General features: G+C 45.0%; 1 protein-coding gene across 4 annotated transcripts in view; it reads right to left on the bottom strand.

The window, feature by feature from the left end:
- Positions 1 to 13746, bottom strand: part of CDKL1 (cyclin dependent kinase like 1) — a 63891-nt gene that overhangs the window by 38799 nt on the left and 11346 nt on the right. The gene's annotated exons all lie outside the window — the stretch shown is intronic.

Raw genomic sequence — 13746 nt, 5'->3', positions numbered from 1 at the left:
TCTCTCTCTCTTTTTCTCTCTCAAATCAATTTTTAAAAACAGTAATGAAAGGTTTGTGTAATGGGGAAGACGGTGAAAAAATACAAGAGAAGGCTAAAGTATGTAGTGCCAGGCAGTAAGGCAATGCTAAAACAAAACCAAAAACAAACCCTGGCCTGACCTGTGGTGGCACAGTGGATAAAGCGTCGACCTGAAAATGCTGAGGTCGCCAGTTCAAAACCCTGGGCATGCCTGGTCAAGGCACATATGGGAGTTGATGCTTCCAGCTCCTCCCCCCTGTCTCTCTCTCCTCTCTGTCTCTCTCTCTCCTCTCTGTCTCTCTCTCTCCTCTCTAAAATGAATAAATAAAAGCAAAAAATAAAATAAAAAGAACTTAAAAACAAACAAAAAAACAAACCCTGCATCGATGGGCGTGTGTCAAAAGGACACATATATATAGAAATAAATAATTGAGTGAATGGGCCCTGGCCGGTTGGCTCAGCGGTAGAGCGTCGGCCTGGCATGCGGGGGACCTGGGTTCAATTCCCGGCCAGGGCACACAGGAGAAGCGCCCATTTGCTTCTCCACCCTCCCCCCTCCTTCCTCTCTGTCTCTCTCTTCCCCTCCCACAGCCAAGGCTCCATTGGAGCGGAGATGGCCCGGGCGCTGGGGATGGCTCCTCGGCCTCTGCCCCAGGCGCTAGAGTGGCTCTGGTCGCAACAGAGCGATGCCCCGGAGGGGCAGAGCACCCCCCCATGGTGGGCAGAGCGTCGCCCCTGGTGGGCGTGCCGGGTGGATCCCAGTTGGGCGCATGCGGGAGTCTGTCTGACTGTCTCTCCCCGTTTCCAGCTTCAGAAAAAAAAATAATTGAGTGAATGAATAAATAAATAGGGGAGAATAAATACACTGCTCACAAAAATTAGAGGATATTTTATCACTTCATATTCATTTTGAAATATCCCCTAATTTTTGTGAGTAGTATACTTTCTATATTCATCTACTTGCATAAAATTAGTACCTTGCTTTCTTCACTTATACATCATTGTCATTATTTGTTAATAGTTGCAAAATATTTAATATTTCATAGTTTAAATGTACCACAATTTATTTAGCCATCCCCTTCTATCAAAGAACGTTTGTGTTATTTCTAGCTTTTTACCTATACAAACAATGCTGCAATAAATACCCTTGTACATATATTTTTATGCAGTGGTGCTTTTATTTATATAAGGTATATTTCCAGAAGTGGAGTGCTGGGGATAAGGGTGTGTGTGTATGTGTGTGTGTGTTTCAATAGACTTTATTTTTAGAACAGTTTTAGATTTTCAGAAAATTGAGACAATCATATAGAGAGTTCTCACATACCTTATACCTTGTTTCCCATATTTTACACATCTTACATTAGTGTGGTACATTTGCTACAATTAATGAACTAGTATTTATACATTAACAGTAACTAAATTTGTCTGATGTTTTTCTCATAGTTAGTCTGGGGTCATAGGTTTTTGGGAGGAACAACTTTCTTTGACTTGTTTGCTTTTCTGATGTTTTTGGTTAATAAAAAAATCAAATGCTTTTTTTATCACTTAATATTCATTTTGAAATATCCCCTAATTTTTGTGAGCAGTATATGTGAAGACATATGCAAAAAATATCCTATTCTCATTCATTTGTTATACATTATTATTTGATACATATACTGAACCCTTCCTTGTACCAGACAAGGAAGCTTATTCGAAGCTCTGGAGTTATAATTTTAACAAAGATGGCAAAAATCTCTGCTGTCAGGAGCTCAGATAAGGGTGGGCAAATGTAGTTGTATAGTTGTGAGTACACAAAACAGTTTATTTTTGCGCTATTATTTATCAATCATTATTTTCTATATGAACAACTGTAAACTGGCTGTGGTCCCACCCTGTATTTGAGCACACTCGATAATGATAAATAAGCCTTCCAGAAAGAAAAACAGTAGGTTGGGGGCATAACATGATAGGGGCTGCAATTTAAAAGAGAGAAGACCTCACTGATAAGGTTCAAATGTAAAAAGATCTGGAGAAGGTGATGGTCACAAAGATGTCCAGAAAAATGTTCCAGGCAGAAAGACCCACCATCCCAAAGGCTCTTATGCGGGATCCTGCCTGAAGTGTTTGCAGAACAAGGAGGTCAAAGTTGGGTGTCTCTTGTGTTCTGCTTCCCTCCTTTTGGGGTATCTTGTCATTTAACGGTGGCTGCAGCCCCAGCTTTGCACAGGTGCGCCCTGCAGCGCCTCACCTCAGCTGCGGTGCATCTTCGGCTTTCTGCCCCAGGGCTTCTGGGAAGCTGAGACAGGGGAGGCTGGTGGGTTGGTTCTAACAGGCGGGAGGTAAAACTCCTTTACCAAGGGGGGACAGGAAGTGGTGGGTAAATCCTCCTCTCTTCCGGTCCCTGGGCTCCTTGCAGAGACCTGGCAGAAGGAATCCCTGTTGCCCCTTGCGCTGGCTTTTCCTCCTTTCTTATTTCCCTCTCTCCTGTCCCTACTCCTGCTCCCTGGTATCACTTCCCAAAATAAGCTACTACTAACAGAGCCCCTTGTCTCAGACTTGACTTTTGGAGGTGTACAGGCTGAGAGTTGGTGCTACAAGTGGCCCTAGCTAGCAGATCTTCAGAATGTGATTCTGGAACCGGATCAGTCACCAGGCAAATGGCAATGGGGCCCCCACTGCTGGTGGTGAGTGGGGGTGAGAGGAGGCTCTGGGAGATGCAGCAGCACAATCACCAAGACTTTCATCAGTGTGCTTTTGAATGAGTGCAGATGGGCTTATGCAATAGCAGTGACACGTGAGTAATTTTGGGGCGATGGTAATTGCGGGGATTATCGAATGAGTTGGCTCTGTTAACACCTTTAGGTTGTTGAAAAAAGAAAAGAGAAAATGATAGATAGGTTCCAGTTAGTCACCCATCAACTGTGGGAGTCAGAAGACCTCTATGACAATATTTAAAGAGATATTTATCTCCTGTAGACACAGGATAGACTGTGCTAAGATCAGGCCCAGGACTTAATTTTTAAGAGTAGCAGGGATACAAGAGATAATGTACAGCCTCAACAGGTTTCTCAGGCCAAAGTCAGGGCTCTGGTGAGAAAAGCGAGGGCCTCAGAGGCCTGGGATAAGGTCACGAGCCTGAGAATCTTAAACCTCACATTTCTCTGAACCTTCCAGGCTGGGAGAAGCAGCCTCTGCCTCTTTGCCAAAGGTGAAATGCTTCCTGTGTCACAAAGACCTGAAAATCCCTCGGTGAGGCAAGTACCCCCTGACTCAATCCCAGCTCCTCCCGGGACCTGAGGACCAATAATTAGAGCAGTGGTAGTCAACCTGGTCCCTACCGCCCAGTTTTCATGGGCAGTAGCAGAGCAACCAAAGTATAAATAAAAAGATAGATTTAACTATAGTAAGTTGTTTTATAAAGATTTATTCTGCCAAACTTAGCGAAAATCCGACATAAAGTACTTGGTAAGTAATTATTATTATATGCTTTAACTTGCTGTAACTCTGCTTTATAAATTTTATAAAGTAAAGTTACTTCCCTACTTTATAAATCACCATTATTGTGGAACCGGTGGGCGGTTAGAAAATTTTACTACTGACAGAGATACAAAAGTGGGCGGTAGGTATAAAAAGGTTGACTACCCCTGAACTAGAATAAGCCTGTAACAGTGCCTGAGCGGGCAACATGGTTCTTGCTCCAGGAGGAAATAACTGCCCTCAAAGAACTACAAGACCTAGCTTGCATGTACCAGCAGAATCTCAAGGGGGCTGGAGCATGGCAGTGAAGAAATATAGGGCTGGATGGGGGAAATTCATGGGCATGGGCACACTGTCTCCTGACTTGGGACTTAGTTCCTGACAAGGATACCTGGGAGGTCCCTAGTAGAGACTGAGCACCTGACCATGGTCCATCAAGTGATCGTGTGACCCAGAGGTGCACCTGTGAGTTGAGTAACAGAGATACCCGGTCGTAAGGCTGCAAGGACACACCAGCAATCCATCAAACCATGACCTTACATTTGTGATCAGGCTCAAGAAGGTCCAGGGAACGAGCAAGTTACAAAGAAGAGGTGGCCCATTCTCCCATGTCATCTACTCTGTTGCACCTCTGTTCGACTGACAGGTATGTATATAGTTCAAAGGGAGTTTCCAAGTAATTGAGGACAGAAAGCCCAAGTCAGCTCATAGATGCATCAGCTCATCTCATTGGCACTGGCTGAACTGGCCTGCCACCGTGCTATAGCCGCACTTGGCAGAGGCCTTGAAGGACAGTGATGGGAGGGAACCTTCCCACCGAGCAGAGCTTCCAGCAGCACCTCGTGGTTCAGTGTGTACGAGGAAGAAACGACCTGAGATGAGCATGGACCTGTGGACAGTGGCAAATATTTTGTCTTGCTGATTTAAGTCTGGAGGGAGCGAGACTGAAAGAGCATTTGAAGAGGCAGGAATTGTACTTGTGGGAGTGAGCAGGGCACTTGAGGACCTGTGGGCCGTGTATGAATGCCTACCGGAGAACAGACACCCTGGGGGGAGCAGCGAGCCTCCAGGCAGAGGATGTCTTTCCCAGTGGGTGTCAGCGTGCTCTGTCCTGATCACCCCAATGCTGTGTAATCGGTCCATGAACAGGCTGCCCATGGCTGCAGGGAGGGTGGTGAGGCATGGCCCACGGCAGGGGTTCCCCCTCGCCAGGGCTGATCTGGCTACTGCTGCTGCTGAGTGCCTAACCTGCCGGTAGCAAAATCTGATACTTAGCCACTGACGCGCACTGTCCTTTAAGGAGACCAGGTGCTACGTGGAAGGGGTTGCAATTTGTCCTTACTGGAACTGATACTAAGTCCAGATGTGGGGTTTGCCTTTCCTGCCTGCCCCACAATCAAGGGCTTAGCATATGTTTGCTTTACCAGCATGGGAGTCCATTTATCAGACCATAGGGGCCCATTTTATACAGCAAAGGAAGCATGACAATTAGCACACAGCTATGGAATCCACTGGTTCTACTATAAACCTCATCACCAACCAACCAAGCTAAGGGAATGACGGAATCTGTACCCCAGCCTTCGAGGACACATGCACCGAGCCAGCGGCCACCACATGGCGTTGTGTCTTCGTTTCAGTAGCTCATCTCTGGGTCTGGGAACAAGCAGTGGAAGCAGGACTGAACTCTCTCATCATCCTTTCCAACAACCTGCTTGTAGAAACCATGCTTCCTATCCCCAATAGTCTCCGACATTTTCCGAGCTTTTTGTGTATATGATTAGCCATCAGAAAAATACAAATGTTCATAAATACGTGAGTAGTTAAATAAACTATAGGACTTTATAGTCCATTCAAATGATAAAATAGTATGCAGCTGTTACAAAGAACAAGGCCTATTTACATGTGCTGACTTGGAAACATGTCCAAGATATATTGTTAAATGTAAAAAAGAAATTACAGAATAGTATACTCAACATGCTAGTGTTTTTATCTGTTTTTAAGAAGGAAATGGATGTTTCTGTACAAGCACAGAACCCCTCTGGAATGACAGATGAGAGAGGGTGGTGGTGGAGGGGTGGTGGTGGTAAGAATGGAGAGCTCAGGGCAAGAAGGTTTCCATTCCTACTTCACACTCTCTGGCCCTGGAATCTGTTACTTCTGTCAACATACATTACCGTATTTCCCCACGCAGAAGACGCACCCTTTTCCAAAAAATTTGGGGTCTAAAAACTGGGTGTGTCTTATACAGTGGTCGTATATTTTTTTCACTTGTATTTCCCACTCTTTCGCACTTGTTTCTGCACTCATTGTTGAAGAAAGTGATGCATCATCGGACACAGATGAGGACAGGCTAATGGATGAGAGTTTTGACAGTGATGAGGAGTTGTATAAATTTTATGATGAATAAAACTTGAGTTCAATAACTTTATGTAGGCCCTGGCCGGTTGGCTCAGCGGTAGAGCGTCGGCCTGGCGTGCGGGGGACCCGAGTTCGATTCCCGGCCAGGGCACACAGGAGAAGCGCCCATTTGCTTCTCCACCCCCCCCCTCCTTCCTCTCTGTCTCTCTCTTCCCCTCCCGCAGCCAAGGCTCCATTGGAGTGAAAATGGCCCGGGCGCTGGGGATGGCTCCTTGGCCTCTGCCCCAGGCGCTAGAGTGGCTCTGGTCGCAGCAGAGCAACGCCCTGGAGGGGCAGAGCCTTGCCCCTGGTGGGCGAGCCGGGTGGATCCCGGTCGGGCGCATGCGGGAGTCTGTCTGACTGTCTCTCCCTGTTTCCAGCTTCAGAAAAATACAAAAAAAAAAACAAAAAAACAAAAAACTTTATGTAATACATTTTTCCCCCCAAATTTCAGGCCCCAAAGCTAAGGTGCATCTTATACATGGGGAAATATAGTACTTTATCATACAAATGTCTTTTAAATGATTTGCATTTAAATCACTATATTGTCAAACCAAGATTGATATTTTGAAGTTAGTTTCAGAGAGCTAATTAATACATCAACTGTGGGGAAGGAAAAGCTATTTTTATTATTTAAAAAACTATTTAATTATTACCCCCATCTCCAGCCAAGAGGGAAAAAGCCCACATCCATTATGGTGTTCCTGAGGAATCATTCTTTAAGTTTCTTTTGGTTAAAAAAGAATAAGCGCCTTGATCCCACATTTCCTCCAAATGCCAAGGAACCCCCATTGTAGATACCCTGACTAGGGTTTTGTTTCAGGGATGACTAGAGAGGGAAAGGGTGTGACGTATAGAGGAGATGAGTCCTGAAAAAGCTGGAATCATGGGCGGAAAGGTAGAGGGGGACCTGAAATTTACTTAATTTTAGGTTTGCTATAGACAACATGGATGGAACAGAATGTGCCAGGCTGGTCCTCTGGCCAGAGACCTGGGCTGTGATCGCTTCTGCATTCCTCTCTAGACCCGGCACAGGCTAAGAATGGCCACAGCGGATGCTCGCTCTGCTCTGTCACGGCTAATGCAGTGTATGAGAAGTACCAGGGAAGAAGCAGTATTTACAAATACGAGCAAAATGAAAGTGAACAATGACACAGCCCAAAATCAATGCAGCAGTGTTCTGATAGTTATAAAACAAATTATTTGTTTGGCTTTTACATATGGCTGATAGCATCAGTTGATTTAGAAACTCACCTTTCGTTATTCTAATAAGAAAGGGAATAGATTTTCATCCAGGCAATTTCTTCCAACAGCATTTTTACTACAGTCCTTTTAAAGTTAATAAGTAGTAAAGAAGGTTAATAATTAGCAAGTAAATATGCCTCTTGACAGCAAACTTGTGCTCTGAAACATCAATCCTGCCAAATAAAAAGGTGAATTAAAATATTTAAAAAATTTAAAGTGAAAGACACTCGACTGGCTCAATTAAAAAATTTCCATTCTGTATAAAAAATACTACCTTCTAGTGTGGTTTGGCTGTTCTATAATAACTATACTCTATGTAACCCGGGTTTTCTATGTATAAATTTCACTTGCTGGAAATAAAAATAGTTTAAGTGGTAAAAAACAGCAATAGCAAAATTTATTTTTTATTAGTGTCTACTATGAAATCACTCATCATGCTTCCTCCTGATCTACAGCATTTTTCTTTCTAGAGCTAAGGAGTGTGGCTGGGTGTATGGAGGAACCTTTAGGGCAGATAGTGGTATGTGCTTAATCCCTTGACAAACTGAGTGTCTTTAGAAAGGTAATGAACCAGCTTGTTGATTTCTGCTTCTTTTATTCTTCACATATTTGTGTGGCAGCTTGATTATTTAGTTCACTACACAACAGAAATACAATCTTTCTACATAAACACATCATGAGCCAAGGTGAAAAAAATCTTCCAATAAATAAACAAAACAGCCTGTTGCTATTTGCAGTTAGTATGTTATCTTGTAAAAATAAAGACTAAACAGGTCTCCACTCGTTGCACATACAGGGAGAGAGGATGATAAGAAGAGTGTTTGGTTTCTATCATTGCGGGCAAGGGAATGCTCTGCTTTGACTCCCATGCTGTTGACAACCAGTTTCCAGAAACTGCCAACACCTACCTATGTACTGGCCATGTGAACAGCGAGGGGACAGACCTGCCATTCTCTACTGACAACGTCAGCACATCAGGAAAGCTGTATAATCTGGAGGCCCCAAACTAAGCATGCAGGCTCGCCACTGTCTGCAGAGGTGTTTTGTTTGGCTGGAAAGGTGGTTAAATTTTTCTTTAAGTATTACGTGTCAATGTTTTAGTCAGGTGCAATTCTCACTAAAAGGGACTGGACTCCTTGGAAAATGGGTGATTGCAGAGCTGGGGGAGGATGAGCCTGAGACACTTTGTTGTGCATAGTAAATAAGTACTTAGGGAATGATGGGCATCTGTCAGGACAGAGGATCTGGGTCCAAGTGGCCCAATCTGTGCAATTTGAGAACCAAAAAGAATAATGACAGTGATGATTTCTAACATGTTGGGGGAGAAAAAGAATCCATGAATCATAGTGATTCTAGAAAATATATGTATGAGGTATGGGGGGTAAAGGAAAGCTCTTTCTTCTTTTTCTTATTTTTAACTGAAAAAGTATAACTAACCGAATATAGAAAGAATTGTTAAAAATCACCATTTTATTTTATTTTTTATTTATTTATTTATTTATTTGTATTTTTCTGAAGCTGGAAATGGGAAGAGACAGTCAGACAGACTTCCGCATGCGCCCGACCGGGATCCACCTGGCACGCCCACCAGGGGCGACGCTCTGCCCACCAGGGGGCGATGCTCTGCCCCTTTGGGGCGTCGCTCTGCCGCGACCAGAGCCACTCTAGCGCCTGGGGCAGAGGCCAAGGAGCCATCCCCAGCGCCCGGGCCATCTTTGCTCCAATGGAGCCTTGGCTGCGGGAGGGGAAGAGAGAGACAGAGAGGAAGGAGGGGGGGTGGAGAAGCAAATGGGTGGTTCTCCTATGTGCCCTGGCCGGGAATCGAACTCGGGTCCCCCGCACACCAGGCCGACTCTCTACCGCTGAGCCAACCGGCCAGGGCCTATTTTTTAATTTTTAATTTTTTGTATTTTTCTGAAGTTGGAAATGGGGAGGCAGTCAGACAGACTCCCGCATGTGCCCGACTGGGATCCACCTGGCATGCCCACCAGGGGGTGATGCCCATCTGGAGCATTGCTCTGTTGCAACCAGAGCCATTCTAGCGCCTGAGGTAGAGGCCATGGAGCCATCCTCAGCGCCCAGGCCAACTTTGCTCCAATGGAGCCTTGGCTGCGGGAGGGGAAGAGAGAGACAGAGAGGAAGGAGAGGGGGAGGGGTGGAGAAGTAGATCGGCGCTTCTCCTGTGTGCCCTGGCCGGGAATTGAACCTAGGACTCCTGCACACCAGGCCGATGCTCTACCACTGAGCTAACTGGCCAGAGCGGAAAATCACCATTTTATAATAACTCTTATAATTGACTGAGTCAAGGATCATTGGGTGAAAGTGATTGGGGAACAAGATAATCACACAGTTTCAAATTATAACCCCACAGATTACTTATTAATTATAAAGGGGAAAATGTTTTTTTATAATTGAGAAATATGACAGACTCATCTTAATCATGAGATTAAAACTGAGTGCCAATTACAGGACAAACTGACATCATGTACTTCCTGAGGACAGCTGGTGTGACAGACACATCCTCACCCATGTGGTATCCTGCTGGAAACATTCATTCTGCATCAAATCATGTGGAAAAACCCAGACAACCTATGTTGAGGCAAGTTCTGTAAAACTACTGGCCTAGACGCTTCAAAAATGCCATATTGGTCCTGGCCAGTTGACTCACTAGTAGAGTGTCAGCCCAGCATATGGATGTCCCAGGTTCGATTCCTGGTCAGGGCACACAGGTGAAGCAACCTTCTGCTTTTCCATCCTCTCCCTTCTCTGTTTCTCTTTCTTCAGTCCCCACAGCCATGGCTTGGTTGGTTCAAGCACATCTGTTCTGGGCGCTGAGGATGGTTCCATGGAGCTTCAGCCTCAGGCACTAAAAATAGCTCAGTTGCAACTACTGCCCCAAGTGGGCAGAGCATCAGCCCCAGACAGGGTTGGCAGGTGAATCCCAGTCAGGTTGCATGCAGGAGTCTATTTCCCCTCCTCTCACTTGGGAAACGGAAAAAAATGCTGTGTCATGAAAGACCAAAAATGAACTAAAAGGGAGCTGTTTTAGATTAAAGGTATACTAAAGAGATATGACAACTAAATGCAATGCATGGTCACTGATTAGATCCTGGATTTAAAAAAAGATAGATATAGATATGGATATAGATAGATATACATATAGTTATGTAACTATTATTGGGACAATATGAGAAATTTGAGAACAGATTGTATATTAGATAATAATTTTACATCAATGATAAATTTCTTGAATCATTATTGAATGCAGAAATCATACTGTAGTTACATAGAAGAATGTCTCTGTTCTAGGAGATTGAGACTGCATACTTAAGAAAATAATTCAGTCCAAAAAAAGTGTGTGTGTATGTATGTGTGTGCTGTGTGAGTGTGTTAGACAGAGACAGAAAGGAAATAAGGAAATGAAGAATTCATTTCTCTCTCTTTTCTTTCTTTCTTTCTTTCTTTCTTTCTTTCTTTCTTTCTTTCTTTCTTTCTTTCTTTCTTTTTATTAAGTGAGAGGTGGGGAGGCAGGCAGACAGACTTTCACATGCGCCCTGACCAGGATCTACCCAGCAATCCCTCTACCAAGGATGTTCTGCCCACTTGGAGCTATTGCTCCATTGCTCAGCAACTGAGCTAATTTAGCTCCTGAGGGGAGGCTATGGAGCCATCCTTAGCACTGGGGGCCAACTTGCTTGAACCATTTGAGCCATGGCTACAGGAATGGAAGAGAGAGAAAAAGAGAGAAGGGGGAGGGGTGGAGAAGCAGATGATCACTTCTGTGTGCTCTGACTGGGAATTGAACCCAGGACTTCTACATGCCAGGCTGATGCTCTACTGCTGAGCCAACCTGCCAGGGCTAAATAAAGACTTCTAACAACTGATTAATGAGTCTAGATAAGCTTATGCAGGTATTCAGTGTATTATTCTTTCCACTTCTATATATATTGAAAACATTTTCTTTTTTTTTTTTCATTTTTCCGAAGCTGGAAACAGGGAGGCAGTCAGACAGACTCCCGCATGTGCCCGACCGGGATCCACCCGGCATGCTCACCAGGGGGCGATGCTCTGCCCCTCTGGGGCGTCACTCTGTTGCATCCAGAGCCATTCTAGTGCCTGAGGCAGAGGCCACAGAGCCATCCTCAGCGCCCGGGCAATCTTTGCTCCAATGGAGCCTCAGCTGTGGGAGGGGAAGAGAGAGACAGAGAGGAAGGAGAGGGGGAGGGGTAGAGAAGCAGATGGGCGCCTCTCCTGTGTGCCCTGGCCGGGAATCGAACCTGCGACTCCTGCACGCCAGGCTGACGCTCCACCGCTGAGCCAACCGGCCAGGGCAAAAACATTTTCAAAACAAAAAGTTGTGGGGACAATTCCAGGAGATTTTACAAAAGAATTCTAATTTCTGGCTTTTTAAAGTGAGACTGAAAATCTAGGATCCTGGGCTCCCAGTCTGTGGGCTGAGCAGTGGCCACCCACTTTACACAAGACATGATGCCTCCAGTTTGCCTCATCTCCACCTCCCCATCTGGCCTGGTATTCAGCCTCTTTCACTCCTTTATGTGATCAGTGTGGTTTGCTATCTCATATAAACCATCACAGAGAATGCTGAACATAGTTAAAGCAATTTACAGAAATGTTACTAACCCATTTCAACCAGCCTACTAAACAATTTGAAGAGAAGGAATCTAGAAATTAGCATTCAATAGCAACGGCAGGATTAAATTCTTAGAGAAGTCACAGAATTTTCCATTGAGACTTTCACTGAGTTGGGAAATATTATTCCACTAATACCGGAGAAGTAGAAGCTTTTAAAAATTATGAGAGCTCTAATTAGATCCTAGTGGTAGAAAGTGTTTACTTGTTACTGTTCGCATTCAGTGGAATGGGGTCCAGGAACAAGAGCACATGAAATTAGGCACTTAATAACTGCTTTGAATGACAGGACACCTTGACAGTCATATTTTTACTGCATGTTCCTGTCACCAGGACAGCAATTGGCCCAGCAGTATTGCAGGTCTGATATTTTAAAGCAGTGAAACTCTCATGAAGTGCTTCACCTCCAGTGCCTCCCTTTGGTACTAGTGCCTGTGTTTACATCCCACCTTTCTGCCTTCCCACCCGTGTGTTTCTCTCTCCTGCGTACTGCTCTTTAATTGAATTTATTGGAGGTGACACTGATTAATAAAAGTATATAGGTTTCAGGTGTACAATTCTGTAACACATCGTCTGTGGACTGTACTGTGTGTTCACCTCCCCAGGCCAGGTCTCCCTTCATCGCCATTTCCCCCCCACACCCTCTTCTTCCTTCTCCCCCCCCTTTCCCTCTGGTAATCGCCATACTGTTGTCCTTGTCTGTGAGGTTTTTTTCCTTAATCCCTTCACCTTTTTCACCAAGCCTCCCTCTCCCGCTTACAGCTGTCAGTCTATTCTCTGTTGTATCTGAGTCTGTTTCTATTTTTCTTGTTAGTTTATTTTGTTCATTAGTTTCCACATATAAATAAAATCATACGGTACCTCCTCTGATTGACTTATTTCTATTTATTTATTTATTTGTTTATTTATTTATTTATTTATTTATTGTATTTTTCTGAAGTTGGAAACGGGGAGGCAGTCAGACTCCCGCATGTGCCCAACTGGGATCCACCCGGCATGCCCACCAGGGGGCGATGCTCTGCGCATCTGGGGCGTTGCTCTGTTGCAATCAGAGCCATTATAGCGCCTGAGGCAGAGGCCACAGAGCCATCCTCAGCGCCCGGGCCAACTTTGCTCTAATGGAGCCTTGGCTGCAGGAGGGGAAGAGAGAGACAGAGAGGAAAGAGAGGGAGAGGGGTGGAGAAGCAGATGGGTACTTCTCCTGTGTGCCCTGGCTGGGAATCGAACCTGGGACTCCTGCACGCCAGGCTGATGCTCTACCACTGAGCAAACCGGCCAGGGCTGACTGGCTTATTTCACTTAGCATAATGCTGTCCAGGTTCAGCCATGTTGTCACAAAAGGTAAGATTTCCTTCTTTTTTAAGGCTCAGTAGTATTCCATTGTGTAAATGTACCACAGTTATTTTAGCCACTCATCTACTGAGGGGCACATGGGCTGCTTCCAGATCTTGGCTATTATAAATAATACTGCAGTGAACACAGGGGTGCATACATTCTTTCAAATTAGTGTTTCAGATACATTCCCAGAAGTGGAACTGCTGGGTCATGAGGCAGTTCTATTTTTAATTTGTTGAGGTACCTTCATCCTGCTTTCCCACAGGGCCCTGCTCCAATCTGCTGCTCTTTCTGATCCTCCACCTCCCTGTCCTTGCAGCCTTAAGGTGGCTTGACCGCTAGTACGTGTTTGGCCCAAGAGCACTCTGCTCCCCTCAGCAAAAAGTCAGCGAGGCAATGCCAAACAGTGACATCAATCATGGCGACAATGTGGGCCAGGTGCCAGGAGGCACTGGAGTTTACCCAAGGTCACCCAACAGCTTTGAGCCAGATCAGAAACTGCAATTCCTATGGCTCCTGTCCCTGCACGGTCACACAGCCCACAGTCTCCCATGAAGGTTAGTGAAAGGAGGAGACAGTAGGAAAAAGGGGGTCATTACTGTTCATGGCTACAAAGTACACACTCAACATTCTCACCTTC

The sequence above is a fragment of the Saccopteryx bilineata genome, chromosome 4 (assembly GCF_036850765.1).
Source record: "Saccopteryx bilineata isolate mSacBil1 chromosome 4, mSacBil1_pri_phased_curated, whole genome shotgun sequence".
NCBI lineage: Eukaryota > Metazoa > Chordata > Mammalia > Chiroptera > Emballonuridae > Saccopteryx > Saccopteryx bilineata.
This window is presented reverse-complemented; position numbering and strand designations above follow the sequence as displayed.